The following is an 18,208-nucleotide window of genomic DNA, read 5'->3' on the forward strand; positions in this document are numbered from 1 at the left end:
GTTTCACACTCTCCTCTTCAACAATACGGTCCCTCTCGTTCGTAAATACTGAAGAAAAGTACTCATTCAAGACCTCTCCTATCTCTTCCGACTCAATACACAGTCTCCCACTACTGTCCTTGATCGGACCTACCCTCGTTCTCGTCATTCTCATGTTTCTCACATACGCATAAAATGGTGTGTGTGTGTGTGTGTTGGGGGGGGGGGGGGGGGGGGAAGAGAAGAGGGAAGAGATGGAGTGGAGAGAGAGTGGAGGAGGATTGGAGAATGGGGATAGGGAGATGCCGGAAGTCAAGAAGGAAAATCAGTGCACCACGATCTTGCCATATACTGCTGGCAATGAGGACTGGCTAAGCTAGACAATGCTTCCATTGTACAACAGCTTGTTATCTTTATTGGTTTAGGCTCGGATGTAAACAACTGTCACTCTGACAAGGTTCTGAGGACTGTCCTATGAAATGATCAAATCTACCGACAATAATCAGAAGAGAATGAATTCAAATCAAAAAATGAATACACGGAAACTTATTTCCAAATAAAGTCTAAACTTCAGAAACTGGTCGAGCTTCACTCTTCACGTGACAAAACTACCTTAATGCCTAGTGACACGTGCTTTGGATTTAACTTGACTTTTTTTCTGGTCAGAATTGGTGGGAACCCGCATTGTCTTCAATCAAAATTTATAACTGGCTTTAAGCTTTGCAATGGGGAGAAAGACCGATTTAGCTCAACATTTCCGTAATATTCCACACAAGTCACGTGGAAAAAGTAACACACCAACTTGCGTTTATTTAGCGCCTTTAGAAGTAAATCGCCCTAGGTGCTTCACAGAGTCGCAACAAGCAATAGTGGACACTGGGCAATTGATGCTCTAAGTAAGCAGCGTGGCCTCTGCTTTACCCGCAGGTACGGTGCGAAATCACTCTGAAGTTAACATTATACACGTGAACACTCCTCAGAGAAGTATCACGTAAAGGAACACATGGGCCGTGCCTACCGAGGACTGTTTATAGAAGCCACACTGTGAACTATTTTAAAAGGAGGTAAATGCCCAGTTATCTTCAGCATCATGGCAAGAGCTAACCCCCACAACTTAATAGGACAAGTAACTATCACTATATCTGAGCAGAGCGCTTGTTGGCGCAGTTATAAAAAGTGGTAGCATTACAAATACACTTGTCCAGATGTTTGTCGAAAAGAAAATGCGAAAAACCGTAAACACGTTGTGGACACCACATTCTGCAGTAAATTATTTTTCACTAATGTCCGACTAGAAGCTGCCGTCAGCTCTCTTATGTGCTCAGGCACGAAAAGATGCAAAAGACTGAATCTTAATTTGCTTTGCAAATGATTCAAATTCACAAACTTTCGTCGCTAGAAGAACGATTTTATAACACGAACCATCTTCGTGTCTCGAGTCTCGCCACATAACCCACCGCCCTCAGATTATTTTCAGATCGATCAAGCAATCACACTGCCCAGAAATCGTGAAACTGGCAAACACACACATTGTAAGGAATCGGAATCTTCTCAGTAAAACCACAGATATCCAACATGGAAGTAATTCAGTTGAGCAAACAAAATACATTCGATTAACTCGTTGAAGTCATATGTTTCCTTTGAGTTCTACTGTGTAGCTTCATTATAACACGAGGAACAAACAAGATTAAAAACAACACACCTAACGTATAGTGCTACATATTTCTTTCAAATCAGTGCACTGACTGCATCAATTGATTTATCACATTACCCACGTCGTTTCTGTAGCAAAATAATGTGTAAAAGTATTCTAAAATTTAAGATATGCATCTTAAACCAAACTGGAGACTTTTGCTCTATTTTCATTCAATACCGTTGTACTTACACGTAGGGACTGTTTTATTTAAGTAAACTGTCAAACCACAACTGTATATCATATAACCTGAAGGCACTTCTGAATGAAGAGACACGTACATTGAAATATGCAAATATATCCACAGACCAAGATCGAACTGAGAGCATGACAGGTTCTTGACTGCAAGGGAAGATAGTTTTTTTAAAAAAAAACTGAGCTCAGGCTACCTCGGTTCAGTCGCAACTCCTTTCTAATCCTTCTCTCGGTTTCTCAGACACCCTAAAATAAAGAAGCTGATGCATAAACGGGAATTAAATCCGGCATCTAAAAAGACCCTGGTGGGAGGGGTTACTTACCAGCTGACTCTGGTATACGGCTGACTGTCCTGTCATCTTGGAGAAGTAGAACCACACAAACACCACTAAAGCAGAAGAATAGGAAAAGGAGAGAACAGCGAAGCAGCCGCGCCGAGTCCTCACAGCAACACACAGAGCGAGGATCGGAATATCTAACTTCTGAAGCGACACAATTGCAGGAAAGCAACTCCTCCCACTTTACCTCACTGCCACAGAGAGAGAGAGCTGCAAGATTTTCTGGCGCACTAGATCATGCTGAGAGGGGCTGTTTCCTTGATCGTCATTCATATAAAATGACTGAAAAGCTACAATAAAACACTTGTTAGTGACTGTAACCATCGCCTCATGTCGTTAATACAATTGACCTCTGACTAGTTGGCTAGGGATACTGCCGAAGGCTCATTGTTCCCCGTTTTCATTCCCAGGACTTTGAAAACAGCCGATTTCTTCATAGCCAAATACTATTTAAACCTCTCAGTGCTGTGGATTTTTGGTTCTTATTCATATGTTGCAGAGGATGAAGGGGGGAGGGGTGGGAAAGGTAGTGAGTGCTCTGGTGGATAAAATGTTAATCTTCAGCATACAATAGATCAGAAAATCCTAGGCTCAATTCTTAGCCAGTTTTCAGTTATCTCCCTCCACCAGCGAGAACCACCAAAATCTCCCCAAGGGTCTTGGAATGACTGCAGGAAAATCGGGCAGGTTCCCTGCTGCTGTGTGCATTTATTCCGATGTACTATTATAAAGATGTGGGCAGAACATCAAACTCAACTGCGATGCGCGCGCACACACATCTCCCCCCACCCCCACGATAGAAGTGCCTGCTAATCATTAAGTAAGAACCAAGTCAGTAAAGTTTAACACAGGTGCCCCCCACAGGTCCTCCAAGAGGGAGTGTGGTCAGAGGAGAATAATGGTGAAATCGAACACTAAAGCACAGCAAAATAAATGCCATAGGTGGCAAGAAATTATTGCAATTGACAACTGCTTCGCAAGCGTGAAACAAGCTCGTAAACGATCCGAGCTTTCAAAACTGTTTAGTACTGTTGTTATCGTGACTTAGAAAAATGTTGAACTTGGGTAACTTTTTAGTGATGTTGATTGAGAGATATACTCTGTCCAGGAAACCGAGTGTACTGCCCACTGTTCTTCAATGAGTGCTATGGGATGGTTTACAATAACTTATACAGACAGAACTCAGCTTGAAGTCTCATTCCAAAGACAATATTTTTGACAGCAAAGCACTATTCCAGTACTACACTAGTGTCAATCTACGATATGTTGTCAAGTTCAGACATAACGCCAAAACCGAATCATTGAGATCCTGACACAAATTAGCACTTGTATCTGTTACCAATCTGTACTTTGAATGGAGTACTTTGAATTGGTGCTGGAAAAGCACAGCCGGTCAGGCAGCATTAGAGGAGCAGGATTGTCGACATTCCGAGCATGAGCTCCATCAGGAATACCGACTCTCCTGCTCCTCGGATGCTGCCTGCCCGGCTGTGCTTTTCCAGCAACACACTTTTTGACTGTGATCTCCAGCACCTGCAGTGTTCACTTTCTCCCTGTACTTTGAATTGAAACAAGATAGAGCAGCTCCTTTTTTCAGTCTAATAAATATTTTCCTTCCCTTTCTAATTTATTCTTCTTAAAAATCCTGATCTAAAAGGGGTGACCCAAGCCGCGTTACAGTTGCATATGGACTGATCTTATAGAAGGCCAGCACTAATAGATAGACCTCACTGTCTCCTTCTGTATCTTGACCATTCTATGACTGTAGTATACTGTCAATAAGATATATTTTGGGGGTTAACTCATATGGCACGATCTCATGAGTGTGTTTTTCAATACCAAGCACAGTGTTGTTCAAAACAACTTTTAATGAGAATATTCCTAATAGAATTTAAGAAAGTCGCCACCGGGCAACTTGTGAGCAGAGTACTGATCGTACAGGATTATGAACGGATAAGCGAAGTTACATAAAGGATAACACACACGTCAGAACATGTCCTTGGATTGTAGCTGCTACACACAGGGTAGCACAGTGATGGATGTGCTCCGCCGAGGCCTGAGTCACTATGTATCATATGGTGAATAGAGACATTATACTGCACGACGCATTACACAAACAGTAACAGAATAACAAAAATAGGTGACATACACTAGAATATTAGCTACTTTGTTACACAGGATATTTTAGAACAATTGCCATCTCAATCTTACAAAAAATATTATACAAATGAAAACTTTACCGATGCAAGAGAAAATCTCAGCTACAATATTTTGCACTGTCTCCTTACTGTAGGGATCAATTTAAAACACGGTACCCTATACTCATTATAAAACTCAGATTTTAGGCTTTTCCAGTTACACATCACACAGATTACGCAGCTGTCTGGCAGATGAGTTTTAGTCATTTTAATCACCCTATTCAGGGATGTTATGACACCTCCAAGACAAGTAAAACATGATCCCAGACCTCTGTCTCAAAGGAAGGGACTCTACCACTATGCCACAAAATCCTTACAACTTCTGTTTATATTATGGATTTCACAACCTCAGGATGTCCCAAAGTGATTTAATACCAATTAATTACTTTTGAAGTCTAGTCATAGTCGCAGTGTAGGTAAAGCACAAGTCAAATTGTTTTTACTGAAATTTGGCTCTGCACAATGTGATAATGACCATATAACCTATTGTCCAGTGATGTTAAGGATTGTATACTAACCAGAAACATCAGGATAACTGTACTTCTCCATGAAATAGTGGCATGTGATCTTTTACATTGGTTTAAAGTTTCATCTGGGAAAAAAGGCACCTCCAACACTGCTGCATCAACTTAGATTTTTGAGTGAAAATCTCAGAGTGATACTTCAACACTCCCAGCACTCTGATTCAGAGCTGGGCCTGCTACCAATTAATGGACATTCTCTCTGCTACCTTTATGTCTTTGCACTGCCTTCACTCCAGCCAGATATTAAATATTTTAGAACATTTCTGGAAAAGAGGAGTGGATCAAACAAACAATCTAGTTGGATGCTGTGACATAGTTGGTTCAAAAATCATTATTTCTGTGACTAGTTTTTCTGCTAGCATGGTTCTATTGCTGCTTAGATATCTGTCAAATTTCAGCACAAGGCTTTTCTTCATGCCTTGGTTGCAAAATGTGATTATAGCAAAGTCTTAGCTTGGGGCTGCATTATGGCTTTAGATGTGCAATGACATGAGGTGGTTCCATTTTCCTGCCCCTTGAGTTCTTGATTGCAGTTCACTCAAACCAAAAGTGAGGGGAAAAAGAGGAGTTAGAAACAGTGCAAGTAGCTCTAGCATTCTGTTTGAACAATATAGAGGTTTCAAAACAAACACTTGTTTGCAGATTATGATGTGGTACATGATGGAATCCAGGGTTTTGGTCCAAAACTATAATTTCAAATGAATAGCATTCCAATTAATCAAATTAATTTAATTTGTTCAATGAGTCTATCACAATATTTTCTTGTTGAGAACATCTTCCCATTCTATGCTGAATTTGAGATCACAGGAACAAAAGACCTACTCCCAACATTTTGAATAGTAAATATCTGCTGGAAAAGGGGATTGTTCAATGATTTTCATTCTACTCTTACAAGGAAGCATCTGATCTCTTCTCGGCATCTTCTATTTTAATCAAGCTAAAGGCTAAACTAAGTGCCAAAGCTAAACTCAGCAATGGTGACTATTGTAAACTATAATTTGCTTTGACCAACAGTTGACAGGATGGAGATAGAGAAAAGCTAGGCTGAGATCATTATTTGACATGATTTAGAGATGCTAGTATTGGACTGGGGTATACAAAGTTAAAAATCACAACACCAGGTTATAGCCCAACAGGTTTCATTAGAAGCATTAGTTTCCGGAGCACTGTTCCTTCATCAGGTGTGGCACTCTGAAAGCTGGTACTTCTAATTAACCTGTTGGACTATAATCTGGTGTTGTGCGATTTTTAACATTATTTGAGTTGCTGTCTTTAGTTGCAGATGAAAATGATTGAAAATCTTGTAATAAAGCTTTATTAGTGGACTAATATTCTTTATTGACACCAATAGCCAAGTTTGTCCAGTTTGTATTTTGTCAATTTCCAAGCTCCTCAAAAACAGGTAACAAACTGATACATTTTAAAAGTAACAAGTCCCATTGTATCACACTGTGTTGCAGCATAGTGCAAATTTATTTGTTCTTGTGTAAATGTTTTACATCTAAAGAGCTTCCAGCTTTTTAACACTCAAAATATTCCTGAATAAGTTTGTAAAAGAAGTGTAATATACACATTTCCTGTTGCTGGACCCTCAAATGAGAAGGCAAAACTTAACCATACAGTCTTGCATGATCTGTTTGGGCTCAGAATGTTAATGTTACAGACAGATCCAAATGAGGGGTGGGGGGAGTTTGCTTAAGTGCAGATTTATGTAAGTTATAAAATGAATACTTTTGTTTGTGATAGACTTTGATTTGCTGAACTGAGTTCAAGTTACAGTTCATAACAGTAAGAGCAAGATAGTCTCATAATTAAGACAATGTGAAGACAACAGTACCATCATTGGCTATTCTGATTACAGCAAAAGTCAATTACTCTTAGAATTAATCTGTTTGTTTAGACTTTTTATTTTAAACGTGTGGTATTGTTTCTATTTCAGCTTAAGGTCTTTCAGCAGTTGGCGGATTCTGAATTAATGAAACTGCCCTAACTTTGACAAGTCATTCATTTAGATGAGGTGTGGCGTGGTTTTAATGAATGCTGATCAGTTGAAATTCTAGTTCACTGTGTTTGCCAGTGAGTTGGACTCTGCTTCACCTTGGATGCACAGGATGGTGTTATCACAACTGCATTTAGCTAAGCACTCCATCCTGCAGCAAGGGCATTGGCATTTTGAAACACTGAGGGTTACCTGAAGTGAGGTTTTCCCTGCCATGCTGACTCAACCATGTCCCTGGATTTGAATAATACTCTATTGACAACTAAATTCTGATTATCATTCACCAAGTCTTGGAATTAATCTGGACAACACGGTGGCACAGTGATTAGCACTGCTGCCTCACAGCGCCAGAGACCCGGGTTCAATTCCCGCCTCAGGCGATTGACTGTGTGGAGTTTGCACATTCTCCCGTGTCTGCCCTGTGTCTCCCCGTTTCCTCCAGGTGCTCTGGTTTCCTCCCACAATCCAAAAATGTGCAGGTTAGGTGAATTGGCCATGCTAAATTGCCCATAGTGTTAGGTGAAGGGGTTAAATGTAGGGGAGTGGGTTGCGTTTGGTGGGTCGGTGTGGACTTGTTGGGCTGAAGGGCCTGTTTCCACACCGTAAGTAATCTAATCTGTGACAGCAGCATATTCCATTAGCAGTGGTAGATGGTATTTAGGTACAGGAAAGTTCAACATCCACTTTTCCAGAACAGCCCCTTAAATCTAAATTAACAGATTAGCATGCTATATGATTCAAACTTTCCTGACTAGGGAAACATAGAATGGATCTCAGAGAAACCTATGCAGATATCTTCCAATATTAATTGGCAAAAGGATTCATGACCTGAACCTGCCACATATTTCCATTCCGCAATGTTGCTTTCTGACTTCTTCTGCAACATCTGCCAGTTAAAAACTAACTTGAAATACCAAACTCTGAATGTGCATTCTCGCACAATGTCTGTGGACTCATTGTCCTGTGGGAATAATGGTGAAATGGTTAGTATTCATCGCTATTATTCCACAAACTGACAACAACTTTAGGAAATGCATACAATGACAGAATAATTAAGAAACCTAGGAGTAGCTCCAGTGAATCTACATTCTCCATTGGGTCCTTATATAGGTTCCACAGACTGTTATACCCCTTGCAAACATGAATTGACAAGAACATCCACTTTGATGATACTAGAGTGGGTCAGCACCAACCTCAGAAATGATGTCCAAGGTTTATGCTATCCTCACATTTTGAAAGGAAGAGCAGCTGGTAACTGAATTTGGATCATCTACAATAACATGCAGAAAGTGACATGATATTATCACTCACCAAGACATCACACAAGTATTAGCAACCTGCTGCTGCTAGAAGAAACTAAAATAACTAAATAAAATTATAAGTCTTAAAAAAAAGATAGAAATTCATTTCAAGAATGGGCATAAAATGGATGACATCAGGTTGCCTGTCAGTTGTGCATATATTTGAGAGACATTTAACTTGGTTGCAGTCAGTGCAGTCAAATTTCAGGTGCTTTACATACTGAGCAGCCAATCTGTACCCATTGGTTGTACACAACTGCTCGAGACAAATGTCTGCCCCCACTTGTCTTCAAAAGCAAAATTTGCCAACAGGTGGCCTCTCAAGAGTGTTATTTTCATGAAAAAAAGCTTTGAAACTGTTTTCCTTTGAACATTTATAAATATTCTAGTGACGAGTAAATAGCATACATGTATAGTCAGCCCATGTCTGTGACATACAAACATAAAAACTGACAAGTAAGATTAGTTTGTACATTTGACACCTGGTCCACTCCATGATGTTTGGAGAGCCATGACTGAATACTTCATCACTCCCTCTTCACCCCTGCCATCTTACTCTCATCCGGAAAAGGAAAATGAATCATTCCGGACTTACATTCCAAAAGGAAAAAAGCTCTTTCAAGTACATTGTCCTTTTAAACTTATTTTTAATCCAATTTTGATTTTAAAATAATTGAAATTGCAACAAAAATTACATGACCTCAGGAATTTTACAACCACTTAAGTAGTTTTGAATGATCGTCATTGTTATGAAAGCATTGATCACTTGTGGAAGTTTACTTTCACAAACAGCAGCAGGATAGTGACCCATTCATCCATTCTAGTAATATTGCATTAACATCCTTGATTTTTGCTGTCTGTTTCTTTCTGAAGTGCTTTTAAACATTGAGAACTGGTGACATTTTTCAGGGAACTGACAAAGAGGACCAACCCAAACAGGATGAGGAAACTGAATTAACACTCACAGCTGAAATGATACAGCAAGGGGGCTAATGAGTAGAATTGCATTTGCTCTTTTACTCTCTACTTCATTTAGCAGTTTCAAGGTGGTCCCTTTATGAAGAAAAAAAATGCAGGTCAGATGTGCTGATGCTGCAATTAACTCAATGTTTCTTATACAAGGAATCTAATGATGAGGTATTTTTTACTTGAAGGGGCAATGCCATTCTGAGAAACTGTTAGCGAAGCTTATGTTTTAAGACAACAATATTTCCTTAAGAAATTTTTAATAAACCTCAGACATATGAAACATATTTTGACGAGGTGGGACTTACACCTGGCCCCCTTAGCCCAGATGTAGGACCACCACTGTGCCCCGAAAGTCCAATATAGTTTTTCTTGTATCCTGTTTACTGATCTTCAATCAAAACCAAATCATTTGGTCATTTCTCTCATTACTTTTGGAATCTTGGTCCGAGTATCTCATCTGCCACATTTTCTTAGGTTACATATGGCTATGCTTCAAAAGCATTTAACTCATGCTGAAGTATTTAGGATGGTCTGAACACATGAAAAGATGCAATATAAATGCATATTCTTTTAAATTATATTCTGGACATTCTTTGACATTAATAATTGCCCATGGTCAGTCAGGAAAGAAAATGCATAAACATATGAACTAGGAACACAGGAAGATCTCTAGGTCCTTTGAACCTGCTCTAGCCTCAGAAAGATCATGGCTGATCAACTTTCACTCCTTGCATATCAAAAATCTATCTCCTGTTCCTTAAAAATAATCAAAGTTCACCACCTCTTCTAATACCAACACCTGGAGCAGAACTAAACCATTCAGCTCATCAGGTTTCTCTTCCATTCGATTACACTCAATCTGACAATGCTCAACTGTCTTTTCTGTGCAATCCAATTACCTTACTGATTAAATCTGTCTATTTTAACCTTGAATATATTTAATAGCCAAGTCTTTACAGCCTTCTCTGTTGAGAGGCATCCACAGATTAAGACAGTAATCTACTCATGCCTGAAAGAGTGGCCACTTATTTTAAGATTATGCTCTGGTCCTAGCTCTCTCATAAAGAGGAACACCCTCTCCATACCTATGCAGTCAAGCCTCCCTCAGAATCCTTTATGCTCCATTAAGGTTGCATCTTATTCCTCAAAATTCCTGAGTACAGGCCCAACCTACTCAACCTCTACACGTACGAAAATCCTTCCATGTCTGGGATTAATTTAGTGGACCATTTTTGGACTAGCTCCAATGTTAGTATATCTTTCCTTAGGTACAGAAACCAAAACGGTTCACTATATTCTGGATGTAGTCTAATTAGTTCCTTGTATTGTTTTGGCAAGACCCTTTTTATAATCCATTCCTTTTGAAATAAAAGTTAATATTACATTTCCCTTTTGAGGAAGACAATTTGAAGCTTCACAATCCACAGAGAAATTGTAAAGATGATCGTCCACACAATTGACTCAGAGCTCATACTCAACTTTTGAATAATGAATCAATGCAAAACCTCTTGCGTATTAAAAATACTGTTGTGCCGTCACACAGAATAAAGTGGTTAAATAGAAAATAATGGGGGCCATTATCATATTGTAAACTATATTCATGCCAATGCTGAAAACTAGCTAAGGTGGAGTAACAGTGCCACTAAGCCCAAACTTTTAAACTGATCATTATTGGAGGTATTTTTGGTTGAAAAACAAGGAGTCATGCTGGAAATGACCTGGAAGAATGGTTTGTCATCAGTTGTCCAGCTGGTAAACACAACATGCCATCATGACTGCAGAGTAAAGAAAATCTGAAGTTCACAAACAATGCATTTTTCAGCAAGTATTTAGAGATTATTGATGGGGATGTGAGCACTGAAGAATGGAGGTTCACTTTCTGGCAAATTAAAGACTTTGTTTAACTCTCCTTTAGGAGATTTTTACATCTGATATTTAATTTGGCATGTTTCATAGCACTTTGTTCTTTTGACCATGTCAAAATATATTTATTTTGTGCTCCAAATTAAAAATAAGTCTGCATGCTGCAGTCAGTAAAAACAAAACCTGAAAATATGTTGCAAGGACAGTTATGGATGTTGCTTTTGTGCTTTTCAATGGTTCTGATTGACTGCCTTCAAAGTGAGGTGGGTAATCCATACCCTCAAATAATCTCTGCTGGCATAACCCAGGCCTGGAAGGATATAATAATCATCGAACTGCTGGAGCATTTTCACAATTGAAATAGACATGGTGAAAAATGATACACACTCACCACGTACTTTACTGAATTCTGAGTGATAATTCTGACTCAATGTCTTTTTCTCAGTCATTGCCTGTAATTGAAAGCAATGCCCCACTGTGAACTACACTACAAAGCACTACAACGAGGTACTGAATACAACAGAATTATACTAGGAAACAATTATTGCGCCATAATAAATAATCACTAACAAACGTATAGATTTTTGGTCAGTGTGGTTTCCTAAAGCTTGTTCTGCCACAACAGCTACAGCATGGCAAGTCCATGAACTCCATAGCAACTTGAAAATTTGAACATTTGTAAACAATAAATGAATAAATAGCATGAAATCAAAGTGTTTAAGACCATATTAATTAACACCTGTACTTAGTTCTGTTACAACAGGCAAACTTTCCACAGGTATAAGAATAATTGCAATGCCTGCTGCACCACAAATAGAAAAACCTGTCAGTTTTGGACCTAGCAGGCACTTACATGGTCACCCAATTGGCTTTCCATCAGGATCACTTCCCAGGACAGCTATGCCCCACCGTACGGGAATATGCTGACTAATTGGAGATTGGCCATCACAAGAAGCTTCAGTGTCTGCTGGTGGCTCAGCTTGGAAGTCTAGAAGCAGCAGGATCGAGTGGTACATTATCAAAGGGAATGTGGTTATGGAGAGATAGGGACTGGGAGGCCTCACTAACAAGGACAGGAAGTGGCTTTCAGCAGCTCTTCCTATTTCCCCAGCTGCGCCTTGAATCATCCCAACCAGGGGTGGATCAATGTCACTACCCTGACCCCACACTTCTCACCCACCAGGCAGGCCTCTCCTTGTACAAATCAGGGAAGCTGCTCGCATTGTTGTCTCCTTGGAATGGAGTTAATCATTGCAGTGACATGAAGTCATTAATTGATTATAAAGGTGTCAATGGGGAGTTGGGCAGGAAGGCTTCCTATAGGCCAACCACCCAGAACTTACCTTCAATCCTCCCATCACCACAGAGATTATCTTTCTCATGGCAACTATCAATTAATTACCTTTGCCTCCTGTCAGCTTCCTTGCTCTTTTTCTGGCAGTGAAGATTCTGCCCAATGAACATTGTCTGCTTTGTAAAAAGTGAGGGAGAGACTGTGTGGTCAGATGACACTAATCTAAGAGCAGATTCGCTTTGATTTCACACATTTGCTTCATGGTAAATAATAAAATAAATTTATTATTTCAAATCAGTATGAATAAGTCACTTAAAACAAGTATTGATATTTACACATTTACAAAACGCTGATCATTTTGGGGAGTTTAATCCATGGAATGTTTGAGTAAATCATAAAAAGGTCAGCTGAGAGTAAAGTATTTCAGTTCAAATTCTGGTCAGCACTGAGTTAGATAAAGTCCAACAGTCAATATTAAGGAGATGTCAAGCTCCCTAGTGCAGAATGAGTATCTGATCCTGGTTCTAACTGATGAATCCGAGAGAGAGTGTGCGCGTTTGGGCAAAAGGTTTTGGCTTAGTACTTCACTTACTATATGGTTGAATTATATATCAGCATTTCTTTCAGCAAAGTGCTGAAGGACTGCATAGAATCAAACCATTGAAATCAAATTTATTATGATATTTAATGGAACATTTGATAAAGTAATTCAAATAACATTGTCAATATAACATGTTGGAAAATCAACCATAAAAACTTCCTACATAAGATACAATGAATATTGCTGTTGAGGCATTAAGAGTGTAATTTTAGTGAGAGAGACATAAGCTATGGTGAAAGTTGGGGCTGAATCATAAGACGGGTCCAGTAGGATATCTCTCAAAACAGAATGAGTTTTTGTTGCATGTATTTAATGAGATACATTTAAATACAGTGAAAAGCTTCCATTTGTCACCACAATGTAGCATCATTTTGATAGTTTAAACTATATCATTTCATTTTGCTTTTATTTGTAAGGAGAAGTCCATCTACATTAGAGTTCTGAGCTGGCTCAGAACTACCACTGCCTCGGTAGACCCAACTTAGCTAAATCGCCAATCCTCAGATGCCATCTTTTGCTGGGCTGTCTCACCTTTGTGCTGCCTGTGCCATTCCCAGCAGCATTGGAGTTTCTTGCAGTGGCCCACCTCAATGTTACCATGATGCCCTTCTGATACTGCTTCACCCCCACCAGTGCCGATGAAGTTGCCGATTCTCAGGTGCCACCTTACACCACTGGGCCTACCTTGCTGATGTCACCTCAGGACCCACTCTCCCCCACATTGGGCTTGCTCTTCACCTACCACAAGTCCACCGTTGATGTTGTCCGAACTCTTAATGGCAAAACATAAATGCAAAAAGAAAATCCACGAAAAGAGAAAAACAAAAAGGAAAAAGTGTTTGAGTCCTGTGCTCAGGAGCCCTACTCTGCTGTCAGTGGATGTTTTATGCACTTGCCAAGTGGCAAGGTGAATTTCTCATTAGACAGCTGTGAGTTCCAATTAAATGGGATTATTGCTTGTTAAACACCTTATTAATGCCACAACTCATCTCATTAATATTCAGCTATTCATCTTTAAAAACATGCTGAACAAGCTAAATGCTGCAAAATCTTGACATGGAAGTCAGAGCAGGTACCTGGTGACTTCAGTTTGGGGCTAGCTCCAAATGACCTCCATGTAGGAGGCTAGATGCTTACAGTTCAGGGCATGCACCATTGGGCAATGGCTACACACAACCCACATCCATAGACATTGGCATTCACCACCTGATAGCCTCAAAGAACACTCATGGAACTTCTCATCTCTACCTGCAGCACGCGTCTGCTATTCAGTGCAATGTCTCTGGCTCTATGAGCAACTATCATTGTAATTCTACAGCAAAGAAACTGTGCTCAGAGGCTCACACCCAACTCAATGACTGGACAAAGCTGCATCTCTATCTGATTCATTTATCCTCATGGCTGTCACTTACTCGGAGACCAGCTGATGCTCACAGCATTGCTGCTTCCTGTTGTCAAGCTTTGCCTTTTTATGCTTTCCTCTCTCTTCCAGAGATACAAGTCTCACCATACTGCTGTAGTTCTGTGCTGTTTAGCACAGACACAAATACAGGAAGCTTGTTGCAGCTGTCAGCAGTCCTCAGTCCTCAACTGAAGGGAGATGGCATTTAGTCTGGAGGTACAGACTGAGTAAGTCATGGGCATCCTCCTATATTAGTCCTTGGACATGGTCAGTCAGCGTCAAAATGCCCTCCACATAAGGGATGAAGAGGCAAATGTCAGGCAGCTCACCACCTGCTTTGATTTTTATGCTGTATTTGAGGGCAGTTTTTCTCCTGGAATCAAAGAATTGTAGGTATTATGGGAGATGAAAATGGGTGGCACAACTGTAATTTTGATGAAGGTGGGGAGATGTCCCATTGAGTGAGTAAGCAGCACAAAGGGCATGCAGGGTTAGTGGTTAGTCATGGATTGGGGTTGGAGAGAGTCAGTAAGGGAAATAGAGTGTGGCAGAGCATGAAACTTGGAGGAAGGGTAGGTACAGTGGCAAAGATAAAGTGAGTGTAAGCTTTATCAGAGAAAAGATACACGGGTGGAGAGGGAAAAGTAATTGGCTTTCTTGTCATATTGTATTCCTAGCTGCGTATTCCTCCAGAGTTGAAAAGTGTGGTGCTTGAAAAGCACAGCAGGTCAGACAGCATCTGAGGAGCAGGAGAATCAATGTTTCAGGCATAAGACCTTCATCAGGAGGGGGAAGGAGACTGAGGCTGGATCTGGGGCGGGGGGGAAGTCTGCTCCACCCTCCCCATCAACATATCACAATCAGCCCCCACTTGCATCCACCTATCACCTTCCCAGCCTACCTTCCCCAAGTCCCAACCCCCCATTTATCTCTCAGCGCCCTCCCATCCCCCAACCAACATTCCTGATGAAGGGCCTATGCCTGAAACATTGATTTTCCTGCTCCTTCACTGGTCAGGCAGCATCTAAGACTGCAGTACCCTGGGTGGAAACTTTAGACCACACTGGCTTGGTCTGCTGTCATCACCTCTCCTGCTTGCCTTGACAAAAAGAGGACATTCGATGTTATGGGCATGAGCCCTTCATCAGGACTGGTCCTGATAAAAGGCTTTTGCCCGAAATGTTGAATTTTCTGCTTCTCAGATGCTGCCTGACCTGCTGTGCTTTTCCAGCACCACTCTAATCTAGACTCTGGCTTCCTGCATCTGCAGTCCTCACTTTTGCGTGGAAGAGGACATCTGCCAGTGTAGCACACCATCCGGACCCCTGCCTGTAAAACTGGGGTGTAAAATTTCCCATGTCTGCTATATTTTGGGCAAATGTCGGTCAGCATGCTGGGCTGCTTGGGCTGACAGTAATTTGTCCAGCTATATAACAATCTTCTAAAGAAGAATGCACTGGCACCAGCAATTCGGGAATATCCATCGAGAGGTTTCAGGAAGGGTGGATAGTAATGTGAGTTTAGAAATGGATGTGGAGGACACAATAAGGGCAGAATAGTAGTTAATGAGGCAAGTTCAGTAAGATAGAGTAAGAAATTGGGCTAAGCTGCACAGCTAAAAACCCTCCCAAAAACCCCATTCAATTTCCACTTAACTAAAAAAAGATTCAATCAGATGATCATCACTTCTGTATTGGTGTACTAAACCCTCAATTAAAAAATTGAATCAAACACTTGTTTTCATGAAGGCAGTATCCCTTTAAGTAAATTTTAATCAGAATGACATAAGAGTGAACCATGAACAACTTGCCTTTATCGCAAAGGCCCTCACTGTATTGCACTGCTTGTTGGCTCAATATTTTCATATAATAGACATACTCTATCTATTTAATCAAGTTTCTGATGGATCGCACTGCTGAACCAGAGAACCACGTTCACAAAAGAGAAGTGTCTGTGATAAAGAATCAATTCTGCTAATAGCCCTGTCACCAGCTGTACACTAACCATGCATGTAATCAGATCAAATTGTCTTGGAGACAGGAAGCAAAAGCAGAAAGGTGTCCTTTTGACAGGAAATGTTTATATTAAAGCGATTATAGGCCATGAAACTGGCTATTAAGCCCATCTCCAGAATCACTGGGCAGTTCTCCCACTTCTTGGGATCAGCCCCAAAAGAATTATCTTTAAAGTTAATGATCATATGTCATTCAAACTTCAAAATTTGTTGCAATTTTAGTGGAAATATAGAAGATGCAAGTGCAAGACAATGGTTTACTTTCCATTGATGTTAGACAGGCCACAATTGCAAAAACCCATATTGGAAGCTAATTAAATTGCACCTCACAGCATTGTACAGTTTCCACTGAGCCAGCAGTTATTTTCCCTTTTCAATTATCTTCTCTTCCTTTCCCATAGGAGACATATGGGCCAAATTTTCATGCCAGTGTTAAGAATGGAGTGGATCATTTCCTGACAATGCATCCTGTGCCCTATGTAAATCTGTGCACTGGGTGGCCACCAAGATCAATGGGTTAGAATACCATTTCCATTTGCTGGGGCTTCAGCCATGATCTATTCATGACTGTTAGGTCACTCTATATGTGCCACATTATCCTCCCAGGTCTTATCCCAATTCCATGATCTGTTCACATATATCTTATGTTCCTTTTATAACTCCAATACCTCCTTTGCATCCTCATTCATTCTCCTTATTCACTTGCCAGTATGAACTATGGGCAGATCTTATTGTAGTGATTGGAATGAGGTCAGAAAGGTAGATGTCAGAATGAATTCCCTGATTGGACCAGGCAAACAGCCCTAGTTGGATAATCCTGACTGACAGATATAAACAGGAGCATCACAGGCTCTTCTCAGTCTAGGAGCCAGCTCTGAGCTAGCGGAATCAATGAAATGTACTATGTACGTGAAAATAAAACAATGACTTGATGACAGAATACCTGTCTTCAAAGTGTTATTTCAGTGGCAATGGGAGAAAAACATGCCTCTGAAGAGATTTGCCCTCAGTCACATTTGAGTCAGAGTAAGCATTTCTGGCATCATGCCTCTATCTGGTAAGCTTGAGCTCATTTGATCCATCCAAAGACTGGGTCCAATATGTGGAAAGGATGCATTAGTTATTTTCATGGCAAACAACATTTGGGCTGACAATAAACAACAAGTAATTCTCCTGATAACTTGTGGACATGCAGCTTTTTGTTATTAGGAGCCCAATCTTCCCAGAAGCACCAGATACTACAACCTTTTAAGAGTTGATGACTTTAGCTAGGGAATATTACAGCCCAAGCCTCCTCCAATTCTGAGATGTTATCAGTTTTACTCAGCAATTTGTGAACCAGAGGAACTGTATTGAGATTTTTGATGAGGTTAAGATGAATGGCAGAGTCGTGTGATTTTGGTTTAATCTGAAGTGAGATGTTGAGAGACCGTTTGGTTTGTGGGATTAATGATATGATCATGCCTACTAGCTGAAGACTATCTGAACTTCAAACAGGCTCTACCACTGGCAGTCTCATTAGAAAATGTGCGAAGTGGAGCATCTGAGTTACAGGGTATTCTAATGGAAGTGGACACCCTCACCAGGGCGACTGAGCTTGGGGAGCACCACTTGAGTGAAGGCAATTGCATAGCCTCACACAGGACATATCCTGAGCAGAGGGTCTCTGGATCAGCCCATAGCAAACCCCAAAACAAAGCCAAGCCTCCACTGAACAGTTAAAATTTTCTGGAGGGCCTGGACCGGCAGGCTGTTGTAGTTGCTGCTATTATGTGGATTCAAGACAGCAAGCACATGTATCCCTGCACACCCTGGAAAGTCTATCTACATCTGGTTTG

At 40.5% G+C, this 18,208-nt stretch overlaps 1 protein-coding gene across 8 annotated transcripts in view; it reads right to left on the reverse strand.

The window, feature by feature from the left end:
• Window positions 1–18,208, reverse strand: part of mid2 (midline 2) — a 244,722-nt gene that overhangs the window by 136,849 nt on the left and 89,665 nt on the right. The window contains exon 1 of one of the 8 annotated variants that reach the window (XM_043704705.1): window positions 13,697–13,810. The exons of 2 other annotated variants lie outside the window; for them this stretch is intronic. The gene's annotated coding sequence lies outside the window, so the exon portion shown is untranslated. Of the gene's footprint in view, window positions 1–1,953; window positions 1,977–2,190; window positions 2,395–11,450; window positions 11,512–12,239; window positions 12,283–13,696; window positions 13,811–18,208 lie in introns of those variants that run through there. 5 more of the 8 variants (XM_043704706.1, XM_043704703.1, XM_043704699.1 and 2 more) reach the window with 5 other exon arrangements.

This window comes from Chiloscyllium plagiosum, chromosome 15 (genome assembly GCF_004010195.1).
Source record: "Chiloscyllium plagiosum isolate BGI_BamShark_2017 chromosome 15, ASM401019v2, whole genome shotgun sequence".
Classification (NCBI taxonomy): Eukaryota; Metazoa; Chordata; class Chondrichthyes; order Orectolobiformes; family Hemiscylliidae; genus Chiloscyllium; species Chiloscyllium plagiosum.